Source organism: Bactrocera oleae, chromosome 2, assembly GCF_042242935.1.
Source record: "Bactrocera oleae isolate idBacOlea1 chromosome 2, idBacOlea1, whole genome shotgun sequence".
NCBI lineage: Eukaryota > Metazoa > Arthropoda > Insecta > Diptera > Tephritidae > Bactrocera > Bactrocera oleae.
In genome coordinates this window covers 31,402,888-31,420,678 of record NC_091536.1, presented here as the reverse complement: position 1 = coordinate 31,420,678, position 17,791 = coordinate 31,402,888, and the positions used below count along the sequence as shown (strand labels likewise).

Below are 17,791 nucleotides of genomic sequence, written 5' to 3'. Positions count from 1 at the left end.
TAAATTTGTCTACAAACAACATATGTATGTAGATATGTACACTCATTGCTTCATGTGAAATCTCTGTTCACCCGGTCAACCAATGACCGAAGCTCATGTTTTTTGCTTTCATGTCAGAGAGTCAATGTGTCGAAAGACTGACGCGACGACAAAGCGTCACAACAATGTATTGTTGGTAGAAAATCCGAGATGTGCCGAAAAAAAGGAACGCTCGCCGATTGTCACTTTTTTCTGTATTTTGTGGGTTTGCAGGGTTGTCACTTTTCCCTTCTAGAGGTTACAACAGAAAGTTGTTTAAATAATGATTTCAAGCGTTTGCCATTGTCGCGAAAAGACGCTTGTGGGTAAACGCATGCTCTGGAAGATGTGTAAGGCGTTTTCCTCTATGAATGAAAGGACTTAGCTTATTGCATGTGCGCTAGAGTTCATGACTGAAAATGTCGTTGTTGTGTGATTTACTACAAATTTAGGATTTGTCAATTTGGCTGCCATATGGATTTCTGATCGTTGCTCATGCTATTTGAGACAATTGTTGTTTTTAAACAACAATGTTTGTATATTTCCTTTTGGCTGACAAACTTACATTTGTACGCATATATGTATGTAGATTTGTGTGTGCATTACTTATTTTGCAATGTGATTCGCATATTTGTACATACATACTTACATAGAGAACAGTGCGCGAATTACATACGTTTTTTATAATTTGATTAAAAAAAACTACTGAAAAGTACCGTGCTGTGCGGCTTACCATCTAGTTTTTTAATAATTTTTCTACTTATTATAAAATTATTTTTGCTTAATTTACTTGGAGCCGTTGTGCTGACTCGACGTTTCTCAACATCGACGACTCGGCATAATTTGAAATATCCCTTACGTGGTAATATGACATATATGTAAATAATCAACAGTGACATGAAATTTCATTATGCTATTGCAATAGCATATTACAATGTATAGTGCCTATACACGTTGGTATGATATATATAAGGTTAGGTTAGGTTAGAGAGTCGATCTTAAGAAGGATTACAGTTGTACAGCGTAAGCGCCATTCCGTTGTGGTACCCAAAACTTCTATGACCCTTACATGTCGAGAAAGCGCTTTGTACCTATGACAAACTTTTTGAGACCGCTAATATCTATTTCGGCCAAATCTTCTCGTCCGCCGAAAGTGTCATTGCTGAGATGTTTCAGTCGCAGTCTAAGGTCCATTGGTCCAGAGCCAGAACGTAAGACATTAGTGGAGATCCAACTCGATTCCATTCCGATGTGAGCGGGGCATGGGTGCCCCCCTGGATACCTCATCGGCTTTGCAGCTGCCAGAGATTCCGCTGTGACCAGGCACCCCAACGAGCCTGATCTTGAAGTAGTCTGATGCTAATTCTAGCGAAGACAGACACTCCTTGACTAGCTTTGAATGCACGGTTCGCGCACTCAGGGCTTGTATTGCCGCTCTGCTGTCGGAGTGAATGACCACCTCTCTAAACGAGGCTGCACCTCGTATCAGTACTTCTACCGGCACCTTGATCGCAGCCACTTCCGCCTGAAAAACGTTACAGTGGTTCGTTAGCCTAAAGATAAGATTGACGCAGAGCTCATTACAGAAAACACCCCTCCCCACCGCAAAATTCCCTCACCCCGCCTCTACTCCAGCGGCTTTTTCCCACCCACACCACTGAGAAAAAGCCGCCTCGAAAGCCGCAGTGGCGCAGGGATCTAAGTTTTCAGGAATGCAGTTGAAGGAGGAGAGCCTTAGAACACACTTCGCATTAATGCACCTGCCGGCAATGTCCACAGGTGCTATGTTTGAAATAGTCGTTGGTGTGATTCGCAGTGCACCAGAGATTCCGATGAGCTCCGCTCTTTGGACCCGCTCAAGCTTTTTAGCCAGTGTGGACCTTTCGAGCGCCCTCCACCAGACGAACACACCAGAGAACATTATTGGCTTAACTACGGTTTTGTAGAGCCAGAACACCACCTTAGGTGAGAGTCCCCACCTTTTCCCTTTAGCCTCTTTGCAGCAGTATAAGGCGACCAATGCCTTCTTAACTCTATCCTTGATGTTTGGCCTCCAAAAAAGCTTTCTATCAAGGATAAGTCCAAGGTATTTCACCTTATTAACACCCGACGCGTGGTGCATCTTTGACATCGAAATTACCGGAACGGAACCTAGCAAATCACTTTTGTGCTACACGTTCGTTTACAGTATCGGGCCCATAAACTAAATTAATTTTTTCAGTCGCTTTGGCTGCTTTTTCGCCTTGATCGAAGAAAAATTGTAAAATATAGCGAATTTTCTTTTTGCTGGTGTCCATCTTTGACGAGCGCTCACAACGAACTGAGTAAATCAATCGAAAAACTGTCAAAGACAAACTTTTAGCGTGAATATATACGTTTTCAGCGCCGTATAGCATGACATGATGCGACACGTAACACTAATACTATGGACAATAACGCCATCTCTTAGATAAAAACCGAACGAACTTTTTACTCTTTCTTATATATAAATGATCAGGATGAGAAGACGAGTTGTAATCCGGGTGACTGTCTGTCCGTCCGCCCATCTGTTTGTCCTGTAACTTGAGTAAAAAAGAAAATATCTTTATAAACCTTGGCCACGCCACCTAATAGGTTTATTGTATATTGAAGCTATAATACCCAAATTTGTACAGAACAAACCCTTTTGACATATCTTACTTCAGCGTGAAATTAGGTGAAATCGAATGATAACCCCGCCCACTACCCATATAACGGTTTTCTTGAAAACCACTAAAAGTGCGATAAATCGATAACTAAATGCGTCAGAGACATTAAATTTACATCCGGGATGGTACACGGGGGCTTTATAGGAAGTGGTGTCAAAATTGGACGGTCCAATTTTAGGAAATTACATATCTCTGGACCAACTACCAATTCCATACAAATTCGGTATGTAATATTATCCTCACAGAATCATGCTACAGTGCGCAGAAGGGCGAAATCGGAGTTAAACCTCGCCTACTTCCCATATAACCAATTCTATCAGATTCTTTCACTTTCCAATATTAAAATCAAGCACAAACGAGTATATCGGGATAAAGCTTTGCACAAATAGTGCCTATAAAGTATGTCTACTCAAGTCTAATAATTGTCAAAAGCGGCGGTCTAAGCCCCCAGGTTCCGAAAATGTGGATCCCAGTGCCTATGGCTGACTTTGTACCGAAAATATCGGTCAATGTGTGATATATAAATGAAATGCGAAAAGAACGGTTTCCTGAATATAATATGTCTGTATGTCAAATATGAGTTAAATCGACTCAATGTTTACCTTATCACTCATAAGCCTAATATAAAGATTTTCGAAAATCGTGCTAATAACGGTGCATCGTTGTGCCTAAAATGGATAATATCGGATGAAAACTCACCCTAGCGCCCATATAACTAATATCAGGGTTCTCAAACATCCGGTTGGCTTTATACCTCACATATTAGTCTACTTCAGAAGCATTCTTTTCTGGTAATGATATGTCGTAAGGCCAAATGTGGATAAAATCTGGTCAATAGTTAAAGTTCCCCTATCTCCCATATAAGATTTTTAAAATTATATTAATGGTGTTAAATATGAATAGAGTTGGTCCAGATCTTGGTCTAAACTTTCTATACATAATAAAATTAATTCCGATCCTCTAGTTGGCGTTTTCCACATCAATTCAATATATTACATTTAAGTTCTTTGCTTCAATTAATATCACATCTGTATATCTTATTTGAAGATGATTTTAATATAATTTTAGATGACGCGAAGTAAAATATATCAATAAAATTAAACGAGTCTACGAAGTTGAAGTCATAGTGAGCGGACGTGGTTATTTTGCTCCGTAATTCAAGCTGTACTCTGTGTTAATGCCGTGCGCTTGTGTTCTGAGAGTGGATCGTGCTCAACTTAAAAGTAATTGCCACAAATGCAACGAGTATTTTCATATGCCCTGTGTCAATTTATCACAGACTGATGTAGATTTTTTTGCCTAAATCTAATAAGTCTTTTATTGCAAAGTTTGTTCTGTAGTTTAAAGAAGTTCAAGACGTTCGCCGCCTGCGTCGCCAACAGTGCACAATGTGTAGCCTCAAAGTACTTCTACTGTAAACTTTCATCAATTTGCATGACAGTGGCAAATCCTCTGCAGCAATATCGAATGCTTTTTCTTCCGCATCATCTCCTGCCAGCTCCAATCTCACTACTACCGCTGTTGCTGGTTATAACGTGATTATGGGTTACCTCACTCCCGCTGCTTTACCTGCAGCCGCTACCAACGCTAACGCTTGGCTAAATTTCCAAGACATATACTGAGGCTGTTGTTAGGAAGCTCAGAGCTCACTCGCATTCCAGTGCCAGAACAATCCAATTGTTGCTGCTAAGCCTGATCGTATCATAAATGCTGTTTTTGCTGCGCAATCTGCTGTCTTTGATTATACCGTAGGTGATTCTGTTAATCCGAGCTCCTCAACTTCTATTAATGCTAATGATGCTTTGAAATCAACACTGAGCACTATTAACAAAAAATCTCAGGCTGCTTCAACTGTTGTTGGTTTAAATGTCAATTGTGATTTCGATGTGGTCATATCCATGAAATGGATTCATTTGTCTACCTCTAAGTAACTCTCTTATCCTTCGTTGTCAAACATTCTAATGTTTATAGGCAACATGTTTTATGCTATAAACTTATTAAAAAAGATACTAACATTGATAATCTTAAGTGAGAAACGTTTAAGCTAGGTGTGCCTCTCTTTTTTAGTGCCGTTTTTTTCTTCTTCAGTATGGTCTTTTGGCATCAAGATGCGCCCTTTTAAGTTTATTTCAAACAGAGGGGGAAATAGAGCTGCGGACTGGTTGATGCCCCTGTTTTATTATGCTATAATTTTCTATTAGTCTACTTTTACGCTAAGAGTATATGAGAGGGTCCGACGAGACGTAGACGGTATTCAGGAATTTTCCCTCAACCATAAGAACCAAATCATCAGCATAGGCTGTCACCCGACAGCCTTGCGTCTCCAGCCATAACACTACAACATGCAAAGCAGGGTCGACCGACCTGCCTTTGATAAAGGCATGCTGTGCCCGTAACAGTTTACCTCTCGGTATTCTGCTCCTAATGTACAGATCCATAAGCCTCTCCAATGTTTTCAACAGAAACGAGGATAGGCTGATGGGTCTGAAACCTTTTGCACCGACGTGAGAGCTTTTGCCGGCCTTCGGAATAAAAGCAACCTTAACCTGTCTCCAGACCTTCGGGACATGGCCCAATCTAACACAGTTCGCGTAGCTGGGGCCAGCCAGCTGCATGACATCTTAACCGCACGCTGTAGTTGCACTGGAATAATGCCATCGGGCCCCGGGGACTTAATGGGTTTGAAGGATTTCAACGCCCAGGTAAGGTGACGATCGTCCAGAAGGTCCAAGAAGGCTGTACAGCCTTCCTGCAGCTTCCCCAGTGGCACTTCTTCAGCAGACTGATTTAGTGGAAAATGAGCATCCAGGAGTAGTTTCAACAACTCCTCGCTACTCGTTGTCCAACTACTATCTGCATTTTTTAGATACCCCACTGGAGTAAGATTTTTTGCAAGAATGCGCCTGAACCGTGAGGACTCATGACAGCCCTCTACACTACCGCAGAAGGCTCTCCACGAAGCCCAGTCGTCACTAGAGTCACTTTTACGTGCTTTGTTGAAAAGTCCTCTGCTCGAAGATCTATCCATCAAGGGGTTTCCTTTTATTTTTCTGGTTTCTCACAGAATAGGAGCTTTCAAGATAGTTCTACTAAAAGAGCTGAAAGTCTCGACGAGATCATCAATCGCGTCCGCAGATATGATCGAGTCCCTGTCAAGCGCGGTTGAAAGAGCTGAACGAAGCTTCCTTCAATACAGGAGCCAATTGGTATTCCTGAAATTTTTAATGGTTTTTTGCTTCGGGCGCGTGGCGTCCAAGCTGAACACAATATATTTATAATCGAAAAAGGAATGGTCATCCAGAAGTCTCCATCCCGAGATCAAGGGAGCAATTTCTCTAGAGGCTAGCGTGATTTAAAGGACTTCCGCCCTGCTAGCTGTCATTAGGTAAAAGAAAAAGTTCAGTTCGTTTCTGACCAGCAGACAGGCTCTGCTTCTACCTGGAGCTTTTGCCTTTTTATCCTTAGTCCAGATATTCCATAGCTGCTCAGCCACGGTTCCTGGATAAGGACAACGTCGGCTTCGTCCCTTCCTAGACGAAGCAAAAGATAGGCGGAGGCCGCCTTTGAGTGCTGGAGGTTAATTTAAAGGATCTTCATTCTCCAAACTCCTCTCCAGCAGTGCGAGTTCCGCACTATCATCCGTGCCATCGATCCCAGCCTCCTCGAACAAGCGTCAGAGACTGAAGACAGATCCATCATCGCCTGACGATCCGCCCCCCGTGCTCCCCGCGTCTGCGAGAGAGGTATCTTTCCCGCTCTCTTTCACCGCAGCGTGAGGTAGCGGGCCATCCACTCTGGCCTATTTTGGGAGTATCCTGAGAACGATTATCAGCGCTTGCCGATATGGCACCTCGGTCTTCTCCAGTCTAATCACCTTCCAGTCTTGGGTGGGAAGAGATGGATTGCAGTACTGCAACATCTCTTCAATTTCGGTCGAAGTAGAAGGTTCGGGAAATCCGATTTGGCCACCGCCTCGAGCTTTGCTCCTTTCCACACCGCCGCTACTGCCTCCTTATAAAGAAGTTTAAAGTTTGTGCATGCCGAGGTTCCACCCGGCACTTTCCCATCTAAGGGGTGGTCCAGGGCTTCCCCTGACCACCTTCATGAAGACAGCGGAGATAACAGCCGCTACCCACTTTTACTCGCTACCCATCTCCGCTGCTTCGGTTGTACACACCGAGAACCACTGAGCTTGCGAGTTTAGCGATTTCGCTAAACATCGGTGCGGCTCCGACTCGATCCTTTTTGCCGAGAGAGGATGCCCCTTCCTGCGACCTCTGCCGCTTTTTCAAGGTGTGGGGCTCGGTCGGCCAAACTTTCCCGTTGCGCACGTCGCTCAGCCAAGGTTGTCTCAGTTACGAGGCCAAGGCGAGGGTTGACTCACACCCATATGAGGCAGTGTGTTCAGAGCCGATCAGCGCAAAAAAAGAGTCATCTCATCAAACACCTACCACACTAACTTAATAATGACGGGATAATATAATAATTAATAAAATTTCTATTTTACAATTTACAACTTTTTTTACAATTATTTTGTAGCGCGATTTTTCTATTATCGCAGTTCGGTTTTATTGTATCGTTATTGAAATTTCTTATTAATATTGTATCATCGTTTATGTCTTGTATTGTTGTTTTGTCATTGCATATAAATTCACAAGTATTTGAAAATATACATCTTTTACTCAATATAAAATTTTTAAATGCTTAATTTTTTTCATAACCAAAATAGCTTTCGCCAATCTTGTTAACGAATTTTTTTTTTCACTAATCTCTAATTTATTTTTATATGGCAATGGAGTAATTAATTGAATATAAGTTTGAAGGAAGGTCCTTGGTATCTGAATTGCGAATATTATTCTTTAATTTTTGTATACTACAACTCCTAATTTTGCTAATTTTAATCTATAAAAATCAATTTCATATTTTCCAATTTCTTCCTTAGTTAACATACTTGGATGTACCATATTGTATTTAGCTGCCGCAATATTGTCTTGTATTTCTTGAACTTTATTTTCTGTGAACTTTAGTTTATTTATTTGGTCATTAAACAAAAACTTTCTTTCAATTCTATTTTGTTTATTTTGTTAAGAGTTTCTATTGTTTGTTTCCTATCTAATTCTATAGTTTGGTATCTATTAATTTAATGATCTATTGAAATGTTCATTAATTATTGTACTATGTGTTTATTTAAGTTTATAATAGCATTATGGCCATTTTCTTCAATAATTTTCAAATGGTTCACAATATCTTGCCTGCCCTCATTATCCATAACTCCAAACATCCATTTCTAGGCTGTTCCCACGATATTTATTAAGCTACTTTTCTATCTTTCTTTGATATACGGTGTTATAGATGTAATCTTTGCTTTTGTATGTTTTATTTCATTTTACAAAATTTCTTTATTTTCAATATTTAGCTGTCCGATATTTTCTTTAATCTGTTCAACTATTTCTGTAATTTTGTTCGGATTTATAATGTATAACTGTACTTATTTCATTAACTATTTCTGTGTCATCCTTTTGTATCATTATATACCCCGCTTCTTTTATTATTGCTGTGATTTGCAAAAGTGTAAGTAAGTAAAAAAAATAATTATCCCCGCCATCTGTAAAACATAAAAATTAAAATTTATTACCGTTTAGGTTCCGATTAATTGTCTCTATATGTAAAAGTTTCCGATATTTTATTATTTATTACTCCGTTGGATTTTAGTCGCCTCTTACGACAGGCATCACTTACCATGGGTATATTCTTGGAAAACCTGGTACCCACTGGGGTAGAACAAAAATCATGTAATACAAACTTTTTATTATTTTTTTTATGTTATTATCACCATTAAATGCTTTAAACTAAATGCATCAACATCTTTCTCGTTTGGGTTTTCTATATTTGCCAATTTCCTTGGTATTTTTATATATGCCGGGTGAACATTTTGCAGTGGATTAATTCGGTAATATGGTTGATCTTTATGCCGTACTATTTTGTAGTTTTTAATCGGCCAAGTTTCTGTGTTTTCTATGTGTTCTTCTGTGGAAATGGAATATGTTTATATGAACTATCTCATTTTTATTGGTTGGAGTTTCAGTTAGATGAAATTTTTGTCGTTTATTATCAATTGTATTTCTGCCTTGAATTTCGGATAATATAATTTATCTTTTAATGCATTATAGGTTTCATTTATGCCACTATGCATAGATTACTTTTTATGGTACAGTGATATTTGTTTATGTAATTTCTCTTCTTTTCTATTTCTGACGCTCTTTTTGTGCATTTTACAAATTTTAAACTGAGTAATTTCTGTAGTTCATGATAATTAGCTTCAGACACTTCTGAAAATATTCTCACTATTCCGCTTCCTTTTATACATTTTTTTAATGTTTCCTTGTTCTCTTTTTCTTCATCCATTAGGTTTATTTCAATTATTTTTCTTCCATAGAGTCTTTGCATCTGAGCTTTTGGGCTATGTGTCAATATAATTTAAATTTTGTATTTATTTAGAAAGTCTTCTTTAGTTGAGAAGTGTTCAGGCAGTTCCTCATCTGTTTAATTAATTGTTTCTGACAATTCCAGGTTTGATTCATTGTCGTTACCTTCTTTTATTATTGGTGAGGTTTCAATTCGACTTAAGAAATCAGCTACAACATTATTTTTTCCATTTACGTATTCTATTTCAATAGTTTTCTCAAGAGATTTTTCCATTACGCTTATCGTTGAGCCTGAGTCGATCAAAGCATAAAATAGTTTGTAAAAAACACTTCGTTCATATTTGATTCTTGTGGATCACCTCTTCTACTCATTGTGCCCACGTCCCTGGGCTCTGGTTCCCTTCTTTGTAAATGTTGTCTATTATTTACCGAGCTTCTTTGCTGACTCGAGTAATTAGAATGGTTTTGATTTGAATAGTTTGGACGACTTTATACCGATGGCTGTCTTGTTTGATTGGATTGTTGTCCATAATAAATTTATTTGACATTGAACAGATTGTGGACGAAACTGCTGCCCAGAGAAATTTTGGTTTTGTGGACGATATTGTCCTGAAAAGCTTTGATATTGTTGTAGACAAAACAGTATTTCTTTGTTGATCTTTGTTGTGAAAATTTTTATTGTTAACACCATTATTTTTGGTATTAACTTGAAAATGCTTTCCCTCTATTTTAAGATGAGGACTTAGATTATCTTCATCGAATCCAATAAATTTATACATTTCTTTGGTCATTTCTGTCAATTATGTCATCGATTCCACTGTGTATGCAAATGTCCCTGATGCTAATTATTGCTGAATTAGCATCCCTTAAAAAATTTTTCTCATAGTGTCACCGTTTTCGCTTAATGCTCTATATTCTGTTATACCATCTACGATTTCGTTTACTCTTTTACTTAATTCCGTTATACTATTTAATCTTTTACTTAATTCCAATATAAAATACACCAATTTTTAAGTCATAGGTCACCCTAAAAACTATTTCTTCTTGTCCTACATAGTCCCTTCGTACTCTGTCAATAGCCTAAATGAAGGATGGCAATTTTTTTACATTCCCTTCGAAAGGAGCTAGATATTTTAAGTTTTTTTCGGCCCTTTGCCTAATTGTCAATTGATTTTCGCTGCATTTTGAGTACTTATATGCATTAAAGATATTACTAAGCAACGAGTTAGCAGTTCTATTTGCTCTGCCATTATTTTCCTCACTGGGTCTTTTTACTTTACCCTCAAAATCATGCAACAATTGTTTTTTTTTTTTTAGGTTTGTATTACTAACCACAACATATAAAATAATTGTTTTTCGGAAAAATGGTTTTGTATGATGAATCTGATGTTCACTACTTTTAGCGTATATGTATTTTTATATTTTATTGTACTTAAGTTTACTTACTTAAAAGTTTAATATTTATTTTTGTATTATTGGCTGTGCAAGCCTATTTTATTTATGTGTTAGTATGTTTGTCGGTACCTTGCTCTTATTGTTGCTGCTGCTGTTGCTTTCTGCTACTGCTGCTGTTGTTATTATTGTTGGCCTTACTGCTACTGTTGCTTGCTGCTACTACTGTTTATTATAAAACTCTTCTCTTGCAGTTATTTCGACAGGCCTACGATTTTCAGCAGGAAAATCTCAGGAATCACACTGGTTTCTTTGTTTGGTTTTTTTTTGTATATTATATGGTAGTTCAGTTGATTTTGTGCAGATTAAAGTTGTGTGATTTCTAGCGCATTTCACACACCTTGGTAGCTTAAAGCAATAGTTTGCACTGCGCTACAAGATTCGATTACTTGATTGGCTAGAGTTTGACTACAGTATTTAAAATGTGTTTAATTTCATTGATCTTTTCCGTACATTCGAAGCAAAAAATAAACATATTTAAGACATTTGTTTATCTATACTGAAGCTTGCTTATGCTTTCAGGTTCACGATTGCGTGTCCTCGCGCGAGTACTACTAAATTTTCGATTCATTTCATTTTCTTGTGAGAATTCTCTAGTCAGAACTGTCTAACAGGTTTATTTTACAAGACCAGTATGCTTGAGTGTACATGAATTTTTGACTTCTGCATTTATCAATGAGCGCGTCGAGAGTTAGTTGAAACTTTCAAATGTTATAATTGGCGGAGGGCGATAGCCCACATGTATTGCTCTTTTTTCTTGAGCTTATCCTCAGGACTTGGAGATATCTTTGACACATTTGACGTGCCCTACTCTACCCTGGTTAGTGTGTCCATTCCGCACTGCCAATCGGTACAGAAAAATGCGTAGCTGTGCTTTTTAGCGCCGTAGGGTAAGGCTGTCGACAGCAGTTACCCACGTAAAACACACCGGAAGTTGACCATAGATGTAGACAATGTAGGGATCCTGTCGAAAAACAGCTCTGCGCAGTCAGCTGGCTTACCGTGTGACAGAAATAACTGATGTGCGCTACAGGCGGCGGAGGAAATGTTTAGCGAGAAAATTAATCAATTAATTTAGTGTTTATTTTGTTTTGTTATTGTTTTAAACTTTTTTGAATTACGTGATTTTTTTTCTGTGATTAATAACAATTAATGCTGCTAGTCTCAAGAAATCGATGTACAACGTGGTGACTACAATGTTGTAGTCTTCCGGCAAATCCGCCCACGAATTTCCACAGAATGTAAAATAGACGTTATTTGATGAAAGCACCGCCCAAGCAAAAGTCATCTTAGTTGATAGCTGTAAAAATGAAATACAATTGTTTAAGCTATGCTCTGCATTACTGCAATGTATACAATTTGACATCGCGTTAACGAATGAATTTGCACTTTTCTTCCTGGGAAGCTTAGAATCTTGCTGAACAAGTTTCTAAATACTGACAGTGCCGATTCAACTACTTGTAGCAAACGTTCCACGATGGGAAGTAGTCAAAGTCTTGCTTTTGATTGTATGTCAATTTTGAATAAGAATTAATTTTAGTTAGGACGATATGAATGAGCATTGAATTCATTATGTCGCTTTCAGAGTTCAACGAAAGTAAGAAACCTCGCAACGCTGTAACAGTGCCTTTAATACAAGATGCGTTCCAAAGTAAACAGTAAAAAAGTAACAAAGTTAACTCTAGTGGTGCCATTTATATGTCGACTAGTGCGTTAGAATTTGCTATCCTTTATCGACTTCCAGTAAAAATTTCATGACATTTCATCTATTGGAAGTGAAGTTATTGCGATTTAAATTAAGTAAAATTGGTAAAACTTTCACGTTTCAATTGATGAACCAAGTTTATGGCGATGATTGCCTATCCCGTAGCAGAGTGCACGAGTGGTTTCAACGTTTTCAAAGCGGTCGTGAGGACATAAATGAGGACGAGCCGACCAAAAAATCGCGCCTGGAGAAGTCAAAAGTGAAGACAATGATGCTTTGTTTTTATGATTCCAAGGGAATTGTCCACAAAGAATTTGTTCCAACCGGCCAAAACGTTAATGCGGTATTCTACCTTGGAGTTTTGAAGCGTTTGGTGTGCCGTATTCGACGTGTTCGGCCCGAATATCACGAAGATGGAATTTGACAATTATTTGACCAAAAATCACATTTTAACAATCAACCACGCCCCGTATTCACCTGATATGACACCGCGCGACTTCTACCTTTTCAGAAAAATGCATTTGCCGATGAAAGGAAAGCGTTATGCAGACGTGGATGCCATTCAAAAGGCTTGCACCGGCATACTGGCGGCCATACCAGGCAACGAGCTAAAACACTCGTTCGACATTCTTCTGGACCGTGCAAAAAGCTGTATTAAAGCAGAAGGAGACTACTTGGAATAAAATTAATTGATTTTGCCGATAAAACCATTTGTTCTGTTTTTTTTTTTAAAGTCCTGACGGTTGGTATTGCAGATGGGCGTAATCGGGCCACTGCCACGCCCACAAAACAATAAATTGTCATAACTAAGCTCCGCAATAAGATACAAGACTGTTGTTTGGTACACAGGATCACATTAGGGAGGGACATCTGCAGTTAAGTGGTCGTGGTCCCGCCCCTAATAGGTTTAATGTGCATATCTCCTAAACTACTAAAGCTATAATAACAAAATTCACTGCAAGCAAACGTTTTTAGCACCTCTACCTACGGTGTGAAATCGGGTGACAACCCCGCCCACTCAACATGTAACGGTACTGTTAAAAACTACTAAAAGCGCGATAAATCAAGCACTAAACACGCCGGAGACATTAAATTTTATCTTAGGGATGGTATGGATGACTTTATAGGAACCGCGTTCAAAATTAGACAGTGAACCGCATATCTTGGGATCTTTTTAACCGATTTCAATCAAATTTGGTATATATCTATGTTATGGTGCGAAAATGGGCGAAATCGGATTACAACCACGCCTAGTTTCCATATGACAAAATTTTAAATTCCACTTGATTCTTTCACTTTCCAACATGCCAATCAAGCAACAATGATTATATCGGCGTAAAACTTTACGTGAATAATACGTTTAAAGTATGCCACCTTGTGACCAAAAATTCTCTAAATCGAACCAAAACTGTTCAAGCCCCTAGGTACTGAATATGTGGACCCAAGTACCTATAGTTGACTTTTTACCGTATACCTATATCGGCCATTGTGTAAGATAGCTTTTTAGCCAGTGTGGACCTTTCGAGCGCCCTCCACCAGACGAACACACCAGAGAACATTATTGGCTTAACTACGGTTTTGTAGAGCCAGAACACCACCTTAGGTGAGAGTCCCCACCTTTTCCCTTTAGCCTCTTTGCAGCAGTATAAGGCGACCAATGCCTTCTTAACTCTATCCTTGATGTTTGGCCTCCAAAAAAGCTTTCTATCAAGGATAAGTCCAAGGTATTTCACCTTATTAACACCCGACGCGTGGTGCATCTTTGACATCGAAATTACCGGAACGGAACCTAGCAAATCACTTTTGTGCTACACGTTCGTTTACAGTATCGGGCCCATAAACTAAATTAATTTTTTCAGTCGCTTTGGCTGCTTTTTCGCCTTGATCGAAGAAAAATTGTAAAATATAGCGAATTTTCTTTTTGCTGGTGTCCATCTTTGACGAGCGCTCACAACGAACTGAGTAAATCAATCGAAAAACTGTCAAAGACAAACTTTTAGCGCGAATATACACGTTTTCAGCGCCGTATAGCATGACATGATGCGACACGTAACACTAATACTATGGACAATAACGCCATCTCTTAGATAAAAACCGAACGAACTTTTTACTCTTTCTTATATATAAATGATCAGGATGAGAAGACGAGTTGTAATCCGGGTGACTGTCTGTCCGTCCGCCCATCTGTTTGTCCTGTAACTTGAGTAAAAAAGAAAATATCTTTATAAACCTTGGCCACGCCACCTAATAGGTTTATTGTATATTGAAGCTATAATACCCAAATTTGTACAGAACAAACCCTTTTGACATATCTTACTTCAGCGTGAAATTAGGTGAAATCGAATGATAACCCCGCCCACTACCCATATAACGGTTTTCTTGAAAACCACTAAAAGTGCGATAAATCGATAACTAAATGCGTCAGAGACATTAAATTTACATCCGGGATGGTACACGGGGGCTTTATAGGAAGTGGTGTCAAAATTGGACGGTCCAATTTTAGGAAATTACATATCTCTGGACCAACTACCAATTCCATACAAATTCGGTATGTAATATTATCCTCACAGAATCATGCTACAGTGCGCAGAAGGGCGAAATCGGAGTTAAACCTCGCCTACTTCCCATATAACCAATTCTATCTGATTCTTTCACTTTCCAATATTAAAATCAAGCACAAACGAGTATATCGGGATAAAGCTTTGCACAAATAGTGCCTATAAAGTATGTCTACTCAAGTCTAATAATTGTCAAAAGCGGCGGTCTAAGCCCCCAGGTTCCGAAAATGTGGATCCCAGTGCCTATGGCTGACTTTGTACCGAAAATATCGGTCAATGTGTGATATATAAATGAAATGCGAAAAGAACGGTTTCCTGAATATAATATGTCTGTATGTCAAATATGAGTTAAATCGACTCAATGTTTACCTTATCACTCATAAGCCTAATATAAAGATTTTCGAAAATCGTACTAATAACGGTGCATCGTTGTGCCTAAAATGGATAATATCGGATGAAAACTCACCCTAGCGCCCATATAACTAATATCAGGGTTCTCAAACATCCGGTTGGCTTTATACCTCACATATTAGTCTACTTCAGAAGCATTCTTTTCTGGTAATGATATGTCGTAAGGCCAAATGTGGATAAAATCTGGTCAATAGTTATAGTTCCCCTATCTCCCATATAAGATTTTTAAAATTATATTAATGGTGTTAAATATGAATAGAGTTGGTCCAGATCTTGGTCTAAACTTTCTATACATAATAAAATTAATTCCGATCCTCTAGTTGGCGTTTTCCACATCAATTCAATATATTACATTTAAGTTCTTTGCTTCAATTAATATCACATCTGTATATCTTATTTGAAGATGATTTTAATATAATTTTAGATGACGCGAAGTAAAATATATCAATAAAATTAAACGAGTCTACGAAGTTGAAGTCATAGTGAGCGGACGTGGTTATTTTGCTCCGTAATTCAAGCTGTACTCTGTGTTAATGCCGTGCGCTTGTGTTCTGAGAGTGGATCGTGCTCAACTTAAAAGTAATTGCCACAAATGCAACGAGTATTTTCATATGCCCTGTGTCAATTTATCACAGACTGATGTAGATTTTTTTGCCTAAATCTAATAAGTCTTTTATTGCAAAGTTTGTTCTGTAGTTTAAAGAAGTTCAAGACGTTCGCCGCCTGCGTCGCCAACAGTGCACAATGTGTAGCCTCAAAGTACTTCTACTGTAAACTTTCATCAATTTGCATGACAGTGGCAAATCCTCTGCAGCAATATCGAATGCTTTTTCTTCCGCATCATCTCCTGCCAGCTCCAATCTCACTACTACCGCTGTTGCTGGTTATAACGTGATTATGGGTTACCTCACTCCCGCTGCTTTACCTGCAGCCGCTACCAACGCTAACGCTTGGCTAAATTTCCAAGACATATACTGAGGCTGTTGTTAGGAAGCTCAGAGCTCACTCGCATTCCAGTGCCAGAACAATCCAATTGTTGCTGCTAAGCCTGATCGTATCATAAATGCTGTTTTTGCTGCGCAATCTGCTGTCTTTGATTATACCGTAGGTGATTCTGTTAATCCGAGCTCCTCAACTTCTATTAATGCTAATGATGCTTTGAAATCAACACTGAGCACTATTAACAAAAAATCTCAGGCTGCTTCAACTGTTGTTGGTTTAAATGTCAATTGTGATTTCGATGTGGTCATATCCATGAAATGGATTCATTTGTCTACCTCTAAGTAACTCTCTTATCCTTCGTTGTCAAACATTCTAATGTTTATAGGCAACATGTTTTATGCTATAAACTTATTAAAAAAGATACTAACATTGATAATCTTAAGTGAGAAACGTTTAAGCTAGGTGTGCCTCTCTTTTTTAGTGCCGTTTTTTTCTTCTTCAGTATGGTCTTTTGGCATCAAGATGCGCCCTTTTAAGTTTATTTCAAACAGAGGGGGAAATAGAGCTGCGGACTGGTTGATGCCCCTGTTTTATTATGCTATAATTTTCTATTAGTCTACTTTTACGCTAAGAGTATATGAGAGGGTCCGACGAGACGTAGACGGTATTCAGGAATTTTCCCTTAACCATAAGAACCAAATCATCAGCATAGGCTGTCACCCGACAGCCTTGCGTCTCCAGCCATAACACTACAACATGCAAAGCAGGGTCGACCGACCTGCCTTTGATAAAGGCATGCTGTGCCCGTAACAGTTTACCTCTCGGTATTCTGCTCCTAATGTACAGATCCATAAGCCTCTCCAATGTTTTCAACAGAAACGAGGATAGGCTGATGGGTCTGAAACCTTTTGCACCGACGTGAGAGCTTTTGCCGGCCTTCGGAATAAAAGCAACCTTAACCTGTCTCCAGACCTTCGGGACATGGCCCAATCTAACACAGTTCGCGTAGCTGGGGCCAGCCAGCTGCATGACATCTTAACCGCACGCTGTAGTTGCACTGGAATAATGCCATCGGGCCCCGGGGACTTAATGGGTTTGAAGGATTTCAACGCCCAGGTAAGGTGACGATCGTCCAGAAGGTCCAAGAAGGCTGTACAGCCTTCCTGCAGCTTCCCCAGTGGCACTTCTTCAGCAGACTGATTTAGTGGAAAATGAGCATCCAGGAGTAGTTTCAACAACTCCTCGCTACTCGTTGTCCAACTACTATCTGCATTTTTTAGATACCCCACTGGAGTAAGATTTTTTGCAAGAATGCGCCTGAACCGTGAGGACTCATGACAGCCCTCTACACTACCGCAGAAGGCTCTCCACGAAGCCCAGTCGTCACTAGAGTCACTTTTACGTGCTTTGTTGAAAAGTCCTCTGCTCGAAGATCTATCCATCAAGGGGTTTCCTTTTATTTTTCTGGTTTCTCACAGAATAGGAGCTTTCAAGATAGTTCTACTAAAAGAGCTGAAAGTCTCGACGAGATCATCAATCGCGTCCGCAGATATGATCGAGTCCCTGTCAAGCGCGGTTGAAAGAGCTGAACGA

General features: G+C 39.1%; 1 protein-coding gene and 1 long non-coding RNA gene across 3 annotated transcripts in view; one reads left to right on the top strand and one right to left on the bottom strand.

The window, feature by feature from the left end:
• LOC138855683 (gustatory and odorant receptor 22-like) overlaps nucleotides 1–17,791 on the top strand; it is a 1,003,612-nt gene that overhangs the window by 759,028 nt on the left and 226,793 nt on the right. The window lies entirely within an intron of this gene.
• LOC138858892 (uncharacterized) lies at nucleotides 8,372–9,619 on the bottom strand. Its single transcript, XR_011397917.1, has 2 exons — nucleotides 8,539–9,619; nucleotides 8,372–8,476 (listed from the first exon to the last, which is right to left on the bottom strand). It is a non-coding gene; the product is annotated as an uncharacterized lncRNA (long non-coding RNA).